Here is an 11,516-nt window from a genome sequence, read left to right on the forward strand (position 1 = left end):
TCCGCCGGTGGGCGGGTCCTCTTATTGGCTAGCGTGCTTCATTGCCCTGTGCTCTTCATAATAAAAGTTCTTCCGTTTGATAATGTCGACAAAAATATTACTGTATTATAGACACTAGCAGACACAGAGGACCACACCACCCACAGTCAAGACTGACACGGCTTCAAATAACAATAATAGTATTCATAATCATTTGAAAATGAGAATTTATGAAGTAATGATGACTTCAGTGCAGTTGATGTTTAGCCACAGTTAATACATGCAGAGCAGACCTGCGATCGCTGGCTGCTGATTTCCTCACAGCCTGACTTCACATCAAAGGAGCTGCGATCGCGGGCTGCTGATTTCCTCACAGCCCTATGAGGAATACAAGTGATTACAACACATTTCTGACAGCTGAACATTGCGCAGGGCTCTCCGTGAGACGCACGCAATTCAACCCATTCACACGCCACACAACGTGCGCCTCTATTTAACAGTGGAAGGGTAGGAATCAAATGCGTCCGGGTGAAATTTCAAAATCGTCCGGGATTTTATTAAAGCCTCAATACATTTTCACATTTAATTTGCGTTGCGTTCCTCTGGGTCTGTCGCAAACGAGTTGGGCTACGCCCTCCCCTACTCAGTTCTGTTCGCTTTGCATTGGTGGAAGTGAGTAGGGGGAGTGGTTAAGTAAAGCCTTCAGATTGGACGGTTTGACTTTAGAGTTACCGTCATGTTTTGTATTATTTTTTTACCATTATTGTTTTATAGGGACAAACATTAACACATTTCTCCATTCTCCTGCAGGGGATTGATAAAGTTCTATCTATGTAACAGAAGGAAACACTTACTCATACTCCATCAAATATTCATACTCATACTTTGCACACTTTACCACAGCATTGGCCTACTGAATGCCACAGATATATTTTTAAGCATTGGACTGAATGCCACATAAATATAATGTATGTTTTGCACGTTTGCAACGTTTAAAAGTTCAGGGAAAAGTATATGCCTCTACTGGTGTTGCTTAGGCCAATATCCTTTTGAGGCAGTGTTGTTTCTGAATATTAGTGTTAAGGGCCAATAATGCCTACTATCATACATTAGTCACCATGTCTGTGGACAACTTTGTATGCAGTCACATATTAATATATCCCCCCCCCCCGCCGACAAAATCTCACTCTGAACTCAGTTAAAAAATGGAGAGCCCTGCATTGCGCATCTGTTGACCTTTATCCATTTACAGTAAACAGATACTTTTTTCTTGCTGGAAGATATTTTATATTGTTTTCATATTATTATTTACTGACAGTGATTACAGAATGCGACTGTGTGTTATATTGAAAGCGAGGCTGGGTGTGCCTATGAATATGGGCTACAGTGAGTTTTTTAAGGTGCTGTACAAGCAAATCATATTGACTACTCTGTACAGTGACAAAGAGTGTACAGTAACCTACTTCATTCAATATTGAATAGGCTACTGTAGCCTACACTATGTACAAATGGTTTTGCTCTTTGCTCATGGCAGCTGTGGCAGTCATTTTAACATGTCAGCAGGCAAGCTTCACTCATTCCAGGATGTATTATGCTTCGTCATATAGCCTACTTGGAACGTGTTTTGAAATGGATCTATAGTAGCCTATAGAAATTTGCCAGCTGGAATACAAAGCAAACTCTCCTTCAAATGCACATTCATGGAAGTCTTGTATTGTCATCCCCAAATAATGCTGCAATGTAATAATATACATCTTTAAATGCACAATAATGAGTCATTATTTTTATTATGACTTATCAAAGATTTTTATTGGCTCCCAGAATGCAGGTCTGTTAGTGACTCCCAGTATCTCTAAAAACAGACTGGGAGAGCATTCAGTTACTGGGCTCCTTTACTGTGGAGCCAGCTCTCCCCATGGGTCAGAGAGGCAGACCCCCCCCCCCCCCCCCCTCACCTTTCGCACCTTGTAGTTTGGCCTTGGCGCCTCGCAGTCTCTGTGTTTCCATATATTCTCCACAGCTCCACCCCCAGTCTGAACCAACTGCAATTTTTCCCCTTGGTTTTCCTGGGAGTTTTTACTCAGTCGATGTGAGGGTTTGAGGGAAGAGGATGTTGTTATGGTGCTCATGCTATGTAAAGCCCTTTGAGACAAACTGTTTGTAAAAACGGGCTTTAAAAATAAAATTGCCTTGCCTTGCCTGACCCGCTTGGACTGTAATTCATATTCATGCTACTAATTTGATCATTGACTGACTACTTGAATAGAGATTCTTATAGAGGTCTTATAGTCAAACGGTATAGGGTATATACAAATTTTTATGTGTTTAGGCCAGTTATGAGATCCAGTTAACATCATTAAAAGTAATTTCCAAACACATAAAAAAAAAGAAAATAACAAAAGCAAAGAGATTTTGCAGCAGTAGCACACTTTTACTTAAACAGAGTGGGATAGGAATCAGGTTAACAAAACATCTATGAACATCTAAGCTGTCTAACACATTACCAACGCAACATTGAAACATCATAAAACATCACAAAAAAAACAGCTGGAATACAAAGAGTTTGCTTTGTATTCCAGCTGGCCTGTTATGAGCAAATTTCTATGCGCTACTATAGATCCATTCCAAAACATGTTCCAAGTAGGCTATAGGACAACGCATAATGCATCCTGGAATGAGTGAAGCTTGTCTGCTGACACGTTAAAATGACTGTCACAACTGCCATGAGCAAAACCATTTGTACATAGTTTAGGCTACAGTAGCCTATTCGATATTGAATGAAGTAGGTTACTTTACACTCCCTGTCACTGTGGGCCTACAGAGTAGACAATATGATTTGCTTGTACAGCACCTTAAAAAACTCACTGTAGCCTATATTCATAGGCACACCCAGCCTCGCTTTCAATATAACACACACTGGCATTCTGTAAACACCATCAGTAAATAATAATATGAAAACAATATAAAATATCTTTCAACAAGGAAAAATAATTTGTTTTCTTTAAATGGATAAAGGTCAACAAATGCGCAATTTTCAGCTGTCAGAAATGTGTTGTGATCACTTGTATTCCTCATAGCTCTCAGGCTGTGAGGAAATCAGCAGCCTGCGATCGCAGCTCCTTTGATGTGAACGCGCACAGAGCGCAGAGTTCAGAGCCGGTCAATGATGTCGTAGTAAAGCCCTCAGGTCTACTCTGCATGCATCAACTGTGGCTAAACATCAAATGCACTGTAGTCATCATAACTTCATAAGTTCTAATTTTCAAATGATTATGAATACTATTATTGTTATTTGAAGCCGTGTCAGTCTTGACTGTGGGTGGTGTGGTCCTCTGTGTCTGCTAGTGTCTATAAATCAGTAATATTTTTGTCGACATTATCAAACGGAAGAACTTTTATTTTGAAGAGCACAGGGCAACGAAGCGCACTAGCCAATAAGAGGACCCGCCCACCGGCGGAAACCAGATATTGAGCGGTAAATTCGTTTTGTTAAAGGGGTAGTTCGGAATTTTGGACATAGGGCCTGATTCCGAAGTGAGCATTGGTATTCTATATCACTGGAGACAGTTTTCAACACATTTCATTCAGTCCTTCTAGTTGCAGAGATCGCTCGTGCTAGGCTAGCGCAAGTCAACGGGCAATGCTAGCCTGCTATTAAAAACAGTCTTACCCACTCCACAGTACACCCGAGGTTAATCAATTATAACGCCAGACTATAGATTTAAATGTCTGTGTTGATAGAATAATGTTAGAAATAAAACTAACCATGCATCGCATGAATCTTCGAGGGACTACTTTCTCAGCAGAAGCGGAATTCTACTATGCGCTGGTTAGGTTTGTAACCGAATCACGACAGAAGAACGTAAACAGAGAAGCGTGGGACAGAAGCGCAATTGAACGACTAGGCAACATGATGGTTCAGTGTGCTTTTAGAAATTGTAGAAATAAACGGTACAGATGGGCACCACAAAGTTTCCACCAATTTCCAGTGCGAGATCCAGAAAGGACTCAACTGTGGCTTGTTGCTGCTGGCTTTGACATCAAAACACCGGCTCGTACATGTACGGTTCGTTGGATACAACAAATTCTTCATAATCGTCTTCAAAAGCAGATGCATCGCTAACTCCTCCAAACGTGGCCATATCTTGTTAATTTAATACGCTTGTAGAATTCCTTCGTTCACTGTACTCTGCGTTTGTAGCAATGACAGCGGCAGGTAACCTAGGTATCAGTCCGCCGCTGCCGTAGCCTACGTACAGGAATATAAACACTGCTGCTCAGACCCCGCAATTCCCTCAAAATGCAATGCAATGCAAGGTTGGTTTTATTTCTAACATTATTCTATAAACAGACATTTAGATGTATAGTCTGTCGTTATAATTGATTTACCTCGGGTGTACTGTGGAGTGGGTACGACTGTTTTTAATAGCAGGCTAGCATTGCCCGTTGACTTGCGCTAGCCTAGCACGAGCGAACTCTGCAACTAGAAGGACTGAATGAAATGTGTTGAAAACTGTCTCCAGTGATATAGAATACCAATGCTCACTTCGGAATCAGGCCCTATGTCCAAAATTCCGAACTACCCCTTTAAGAAGAACCAAAAAACGAATAAACAAACTGAAATTTTGATTTTTGTTTTTTTGGACAAAACGAAAAAACGGAAAAACGGCTGGTTTTTGGTTTCTGCTTATGTCAATTATTCCAAGAAAACAGAGTAATAAAACGTACCTTGCTCGGAGCAAGGGAACGATTTCGAACACAGCTAATGTCTAATATGAGGAGAATGGGCACTCACTGGAAAAGTTCCGGTATTCTGGACTGGTTGCAGTAATAATCTCTGTCCACGCGGGGCGCTCGCAGGCGAGTCCAGAATGAATGGCTATGGGGTTTTACCCTCAGAATCCACTTTTCTCGCGATGTAATTTTTTGTCAAGTAATTTGAAAGTTGCGTTCAAAAGGTGGGGCTAAGATAATAAACTCAGCTGAATATTGCATTTTTTAAGGTCACGTATCTGTTCTAAAAAGGCGTCAAAAAAATGCGACGACGTCACACATTGTCATACTGTCAGAGGTACTGCTTTACGGCAGTTTCTAAGGCTACGTTTACACGATGACGGTCTGACCAGAAGACGCAAAAGTGGCGTCGCGTCTTCACTTTTTATTCCGCGTTTAGACAAGCGTTTTTGGGAGGAAATCTGCGTGCATACGTTGACGCAAAAGTGTGTGGAATTCGATTGGGTATGCATGCCAGGTGGCTAGGTGGTGCTGTGATACACTATCACACAACACCGCCATGTCTGAGCGCATGCGTAGAATCTTCCTTCTTCTCCTATCCTTGCCGCAAAAACCAAAAAGATCCTTCTCTGTTCAGTAACACTATCTGTACATATCCTGTACATTTCGTGGAAAGACTCCTGTACGCTTGTTGGAGCTGCCAGAGCAGCTTGAAGGTCCGACGCATGGAACAAATCTGACACGTTTGTTTATTTCCTTGTACTGGCAAATGTATGTGACGTAAACGCGTACGCGACGTGAGCAGATCTGAGCAGTGTTTTGCGTCTTGGCAGTGTAGACGGAAACGCTACGGCGGAGCGTATTCAACTTTTCCACTCTGGAGGGTGGTTTCAGATTTATGCGTTTTCATGCCCTAAAAACGCTGTCACCGTCTAAACGAAAGGCACTTCCGATAAAATATGTCCTCGTGTAAACGGGGCCTAAATCACTTCGGCGCTTCCACATCATTCCATTTTCTCGTGGCATCCGTCCGCAACGATAACATCTGCTGTTGGAGGTAAGGCTTTTTTTTGCTTAATACACGAGTTACAGAGTTTTAGTGAGCTAATGTAAAAAAATGAAATGCGCAAATGTTTTACATAATGTATGTTACTTACAGAGTGTTTTTTTTTAATCCTCACTAGTGCCGATGATAAAGCTTTTTTTTTAGGAACGACATCGCTATTGATTTCTATCTAGTGCTAGCTGCTATCAGCTGGCTGGCTGCTGGCTGTCGGCTGATTATCTATCTTTCTCCTGAAATAGAAACCTGGATTTGAATGAATCACAATTGTAAGACTGCATAAACTTAGTTTACATCAGTAAACAATCTCCTAGAGAGCACAGTGTTCTGTTGTACTCCTCATGCCTCTTCCTTTCTTGATCTCTACAGTTGGACCTTGATGCTGTGACAACAGCATCATGTCATTTTTCCCTGCCTCTGTTCAGTATGTTCAGTGTTGTTAAATCATTTCCCATTTTTTGTTTATTTACTATTAGTTACTGTTTTTAATGTGTTCTTGTTTGTGTGATGTTTGAATAAACTTGCCTGTTGCAATGTTGGTGTAATGTTTGTATAATTACTTTTTCAATGTGACCTAGACCATATTTCTCATTTAACAAACATGTGTAGCTTATTATGTGTTGCAGGGCAGAGAAATTAAATTCAATGGCTTAGAACAAACCCATCTGTAAAGATCAGTGAATGCATAGAAATGCATTCACAGGACCATTCATACAGGAGCAAGCAAGAACGTTTCTTTATTCTATCCTTGGGAAACGAAAAAAAGGACAATCCGTTTCCACTGTTGGAGCAGTTTATCATTGCACATTTACGAGGCTTTTTTTTTTTTTAACTATCTTTATTTTCGAAAAATAGACAATGACAGATTAAATGATATTGAGCGGGACATTGACTGTATTATATAAGGTTGTCATACCGTACCATGTATATAACACATTGAACATTGAACACAAGAAATGGAAGAAATTCCATTTATACCCATGTACTTTCACCATACATAACTATATAAAAAATAAAAGTGCCTGCAGGAAAATATAAATACAGTACGCAAAAATTAACTTTGACGGAAAGTCCTCCGCTTGCGCTTCAGCTTCAGATGCCATCAAGAGGGGTCTCCGGTCGTAAACAGTCGCAAGTACGTCCCTGACCAATCAGCATTCATTAGCAGAATGCTAGCGTGTACGGCCAACAACAGCCCAAACTGTAAGAAATCGAAAGGACATAAGTACTCATTGATTTGACTTTTGACCTATAATCTATATTGAACTTGCGGAATCTACAATAAAATTTGCGATATTTCAACGACAAGCAAGGGAAAGAGATATATTTAGCCGTCTAGCCCCATAGACTCCCATTCAATCTGGACTCGCCCGTGATCACCCCCAGTGGATGTCTGATGGAACTACAACCAAGATCGGTACAATGGGAGTATAGGAAGTGCCTAGGCTCTTCGTAGACGGGCTCTGATATCGGTCAGCAGCAGCCCCGCAGAGAGAGTCCGGGGGCCTCTACGAATTGTCAAATCTTCTAACCTTTTTGCCTCCTTTCCTTAACCTTTGTGGAAAACGTCGTCTGATCATGGAGAGATGAAAAGGTGCTTCCTTTCGTACATAGGAAAAGACAGCACTGTTTAAAATGAATTAGACTCCACTTTTCCTAACCGACGTCATTGCGGGACGGCGAGTTTTGCTGACCTCTGACCTCTTTTGCGTGGAACTACAGTTTTCCGAAGTTGGACTACAACAAGCGCTCTATATATCCATGCGCTCTTGTCACATTGATTTCAATCAGGATGATCATGTCGCCAATAGTGAGAATCACTTAGGTCGGACTTGGCCTACGGGAATATTTTCTGGCCACTTGAATCCCAATTCACATGTGAAAAAAAAGAAGCTAAATTTATGTTGATGTTGAAATTAACTACCCCCACTAGTCTTTCTTAAAGGGACACTGTGTAATATTTTCAGTAATTTATTACCTCAAATCAACGTATTCATTCATAAATAAGTCCTCATTGGTGTAAAATTATCTCTGCCAATAATCTCACTTATCCTCCTGAGCGAAGAATAATTAATATGTAGTTACATAGGAAGTGTAAGCTTCATGGAGGCTTCCATGTTCTTCCGGTCTATGTACTGCCGAGAGGGACAAAAAGCACTACGTGGTACAGGAAATACAAACGCGTTTTCACTCTGAGCCAGCGTGAATGATGACTGAAATACTTCACTATCTTGCTCGAGGAATAATTACTCATACATCATTAGCTTACTTACACTAATGATTCAATGCAGTTTGAAATTAGTTTTAAATAACGAACCTCATCATCACTCGAATGACTCGATGAGGTAGTATTGGATGTCATGACACAGCTTCTTGGCACATACTGCCCACCGTAGTTTTTGAACAAGCGAGCACTACTGGTTTGAATGCAATATACAATTGTACCACTAGATGGGAGTAATTTTTACACAGTGTCCCTTTAAATGTGAAGTCAGCATTTTATTTTCATATGGTGTATATTTATTCTGTGCTTAATAAACATCAATAAATGAATTCATTTCGATTTAAATAATATGTTTCTGTCATTGGTATCCATTATTATCAATTGTATTTTATTGTCTTCTCTTCTTCTGCTTTACCGCGTCTCTCATGCGTCTTCGCGTAGCTGGTAAACTTCGTCAGTGGCATTTTGCTTTATATATTGCCGCCATAAAGGATCAGGAAATTCAGGGAAGCCAATCGCGTACAGAGTCATTGATTCTGTATGCGATTTCGATCACGCCTCTTGTGCTGAAGAAAATAACAGCAGCTTCCCCAGACCAATGTGCAATCTACGATTGATCTTGGTCAGGCAATATCTCTTCACAGGCGCAGCCATTTTGGTTGAGAGCGTCATCACTGCGAGAGATGAATACAAAAGGGGGCGTGCGCGTGCGAAAAATGCGCAAGAAAGCTCAGAGATTTCCGACTCGGAAGGCTGGCGTCCGAGTATTCAGGAACACACCATTTCTTGCAGCATTTCTCGGAGGCACGCCCCCTTTTTGTCGTAATCTCGGAATTCTGAGAGAAGGCCGAGAGCCGCTCTCAACAAAATGGCTGTACCCGTGAAGATATTTATTTTCTTTGTATTTGTACCACGTTGGTCCTTTTAATGTCGATTTTAAATGCTCTTAAACACTTGATTTCATTGCTACTTTATTCCGGTCACCAATTTTTACGGTCTTGCTGTGCATGCAATACAATGTAAAGTTGTGTTGTTTTGTTTTCGAGCTGGTTTGCTAAAGAGGCTAATGTAGCTAACAATAAACAACGACTAGCCAATTTCATGACACAATCACAAAGTCGAACGGGAACGCTGTAAGTGCTCCGATACCGGAAATGACAATTGCAACTGGGAATGCTGGTGTCCGAGGCATCTGGATCACACCATAACCCTCAAGCCCCTGACACCAAAGTTCGCACATTTTGGAACCTGACAAATAGCAACCAGTGTTTTTGAAGGCTTCCAGTCAATACTGACGTCATAACCGATTACTCGAAAAACTACTCATGCCAATCCTTCTTAGGCGGATGGTTGTTGTAGATAATTAAATGGGTGGAACTTACTGTGCCAATATAATGCCTTTAGATTATGATAACCTTCACACATTTGGTTATAAATAAGATCATTACCAATGGTTCAACATTGTTCACATTCAACCCTAATATGACCCTACGTTGTTTATTACCTTTATGCACCATAACCCTACTTATAAGTTGTAATAGCGCGGCCTATACCAGAACTATTTGAAAAGAGCCATCCCTTTATGTAATCACTGTACAGAAGGGCATTAACAAACATTATATCAGTAAGATTTGAAAATATTATTTATATCTATTCAGAATTATTTATACATTGTGAAAAGTATACACTAAGCCCCATACTTGAAAACAAATGAATGATGGACAATCGTCAATCATTTTCAGAATGTTGCACTGAAGTATAAAATGAATGTCACATTTCAGGAATGCAAGCCATGATATCTGATTGCGATTACAAGTTTTGAGTCCCAAAACGGTGTTCTTTAAATACTTAATTCGTCATAGGTTTTATTGTTATGAAAGAGACTCTCAAATGTGCATGGTGCCGACATGAAACAGAACTATGAAACACGTCAAAGGTCCAAAGTGTATGGATAAACGTGATCAAGGAAGAGATTACTCTCTAAAACCAACTGCGTTACGCTACTCAGGTTTAGCATGGTCTGGGGCAGAGAGAGAGCTCCCTCCTGATAACTTTTGCGTTAAAGCTAAATATTTGTTCTACCTTCTTCGGTGTGAGTACTTTCTGTTTGGTCCAAATAATGTTATTTTATCTGTGTAAATTCAACATGTCCTCCTTGGCACAGCACAATGGGCTGTGTTGTCCAATCAGATTACAGGCACACATCACACTCTGTTCTGCTTTACTTCCTGATGAATGTGCTGACTGTATCCCTGAATGAACTCAGCCTCGTGCTTTGGGTTATGCTAGCCATTCACAGCGTGTCCTACTGCTGGATATTCAGAGAGCTTACATGATGGACATAGGAACAGCAAGTTGCTGATTGTTGGATGTGATAGAGAATGTATGTGTGTGTTGGACTTCTTTTTTTCTTAAAGATAAGAAATATATATGAAAAACCACATTACACATAATGTAAAGTAAAGTGTAGCTCCGGCCCAGTTGTTGGCATAGTGGAAGGAACACATTTTGTAGATCTGTAAACAACATTTGCAGTATGGATACTATGTGTACTAACTAAACACAAGCTCAATGTAAATGTGTTTCACGTTGTATCATATGTAAACAGCGTGTTGCCCGCTGTGAACATGATCTCAATCATGTGTACCTTAGCAGAGACTTGGAATTAAAAAGGGGCTTAGCAACTAATCCAAGCAGGTAAGGTCCATGGTTTGTTCATTTGATCATATTAATTTTGCTAAAGAAAAAGCTGCTTTTTGACGTTAATGTTGAATGGTAAATGAATAAAGAGAGTATGTCTCAGATCTCAATCATATTATTGTTATAAATCTGATTCATAGGCCTGCTGCTTCAGGGGATATAACTTACCAGTTTAGTACATATTACGCCATCAATGATGAAACACATGTATGTGAGTGTTCTTGCCACTGCTGGCAGCCTCTTGGTTAGAGCGAGAGTACAGTGAGTTCCATATTTAGATGGTTTCCCAACCTGTTTTCAAGAAGAAGTGGGTTAGAACATGAAGTTTAATAGTTGAAGTGTACATAGTGTTCAAAACAAAATTAGAAGTGCACATCATGCAAATCACAAGAAACCTTTGCGAATAAAAGACTATTAGAAATATTGCATAGTAGCATGGTCGACAATTCCGGTTTCACCGCACTTACTCCAGATGGCGCACGTACACACATGCACACACCCACACGCACGCACACGCACACTCGCGCACACACACACACACACACACACACACACACACACACACACACACACACACACACACACACACACACACACACACACACACACACACACACACACACACACACACACAACCAACAATGTTGAGGAAGTGTTCATCCGGGCTCGTAGCGGCAGTCCGCCCCCTCTGCTGCAGTACAGTCTGTTCCCCGTGGCAGCGTGTCGGCACACAACGGGTTACAGGTCAGTCTGCTGGAACACTGTGTTCTCATCAGCTACAGTACAGCCGGAACATTGTGTTACTTAGTGGCTACT

The sequence above is a fragment of the Gadus chalcogrammus genome, chromosome 1 (genome assembly GCF_026213295.1).
Source record: "Gadus chalcogrammus isolate NIFS_2021 chromosome 1, NIFS_Gcha_1.0, whole genome shotgun sequence".
In the NCBI taxonomy this organism is placed as follows: domain Eukaryota; kingdom Metazoa; phylum Chordata; class Actinopteri; order Gadiformes; family Gadidae; genus Gadus; species Gadus chalcogrammus.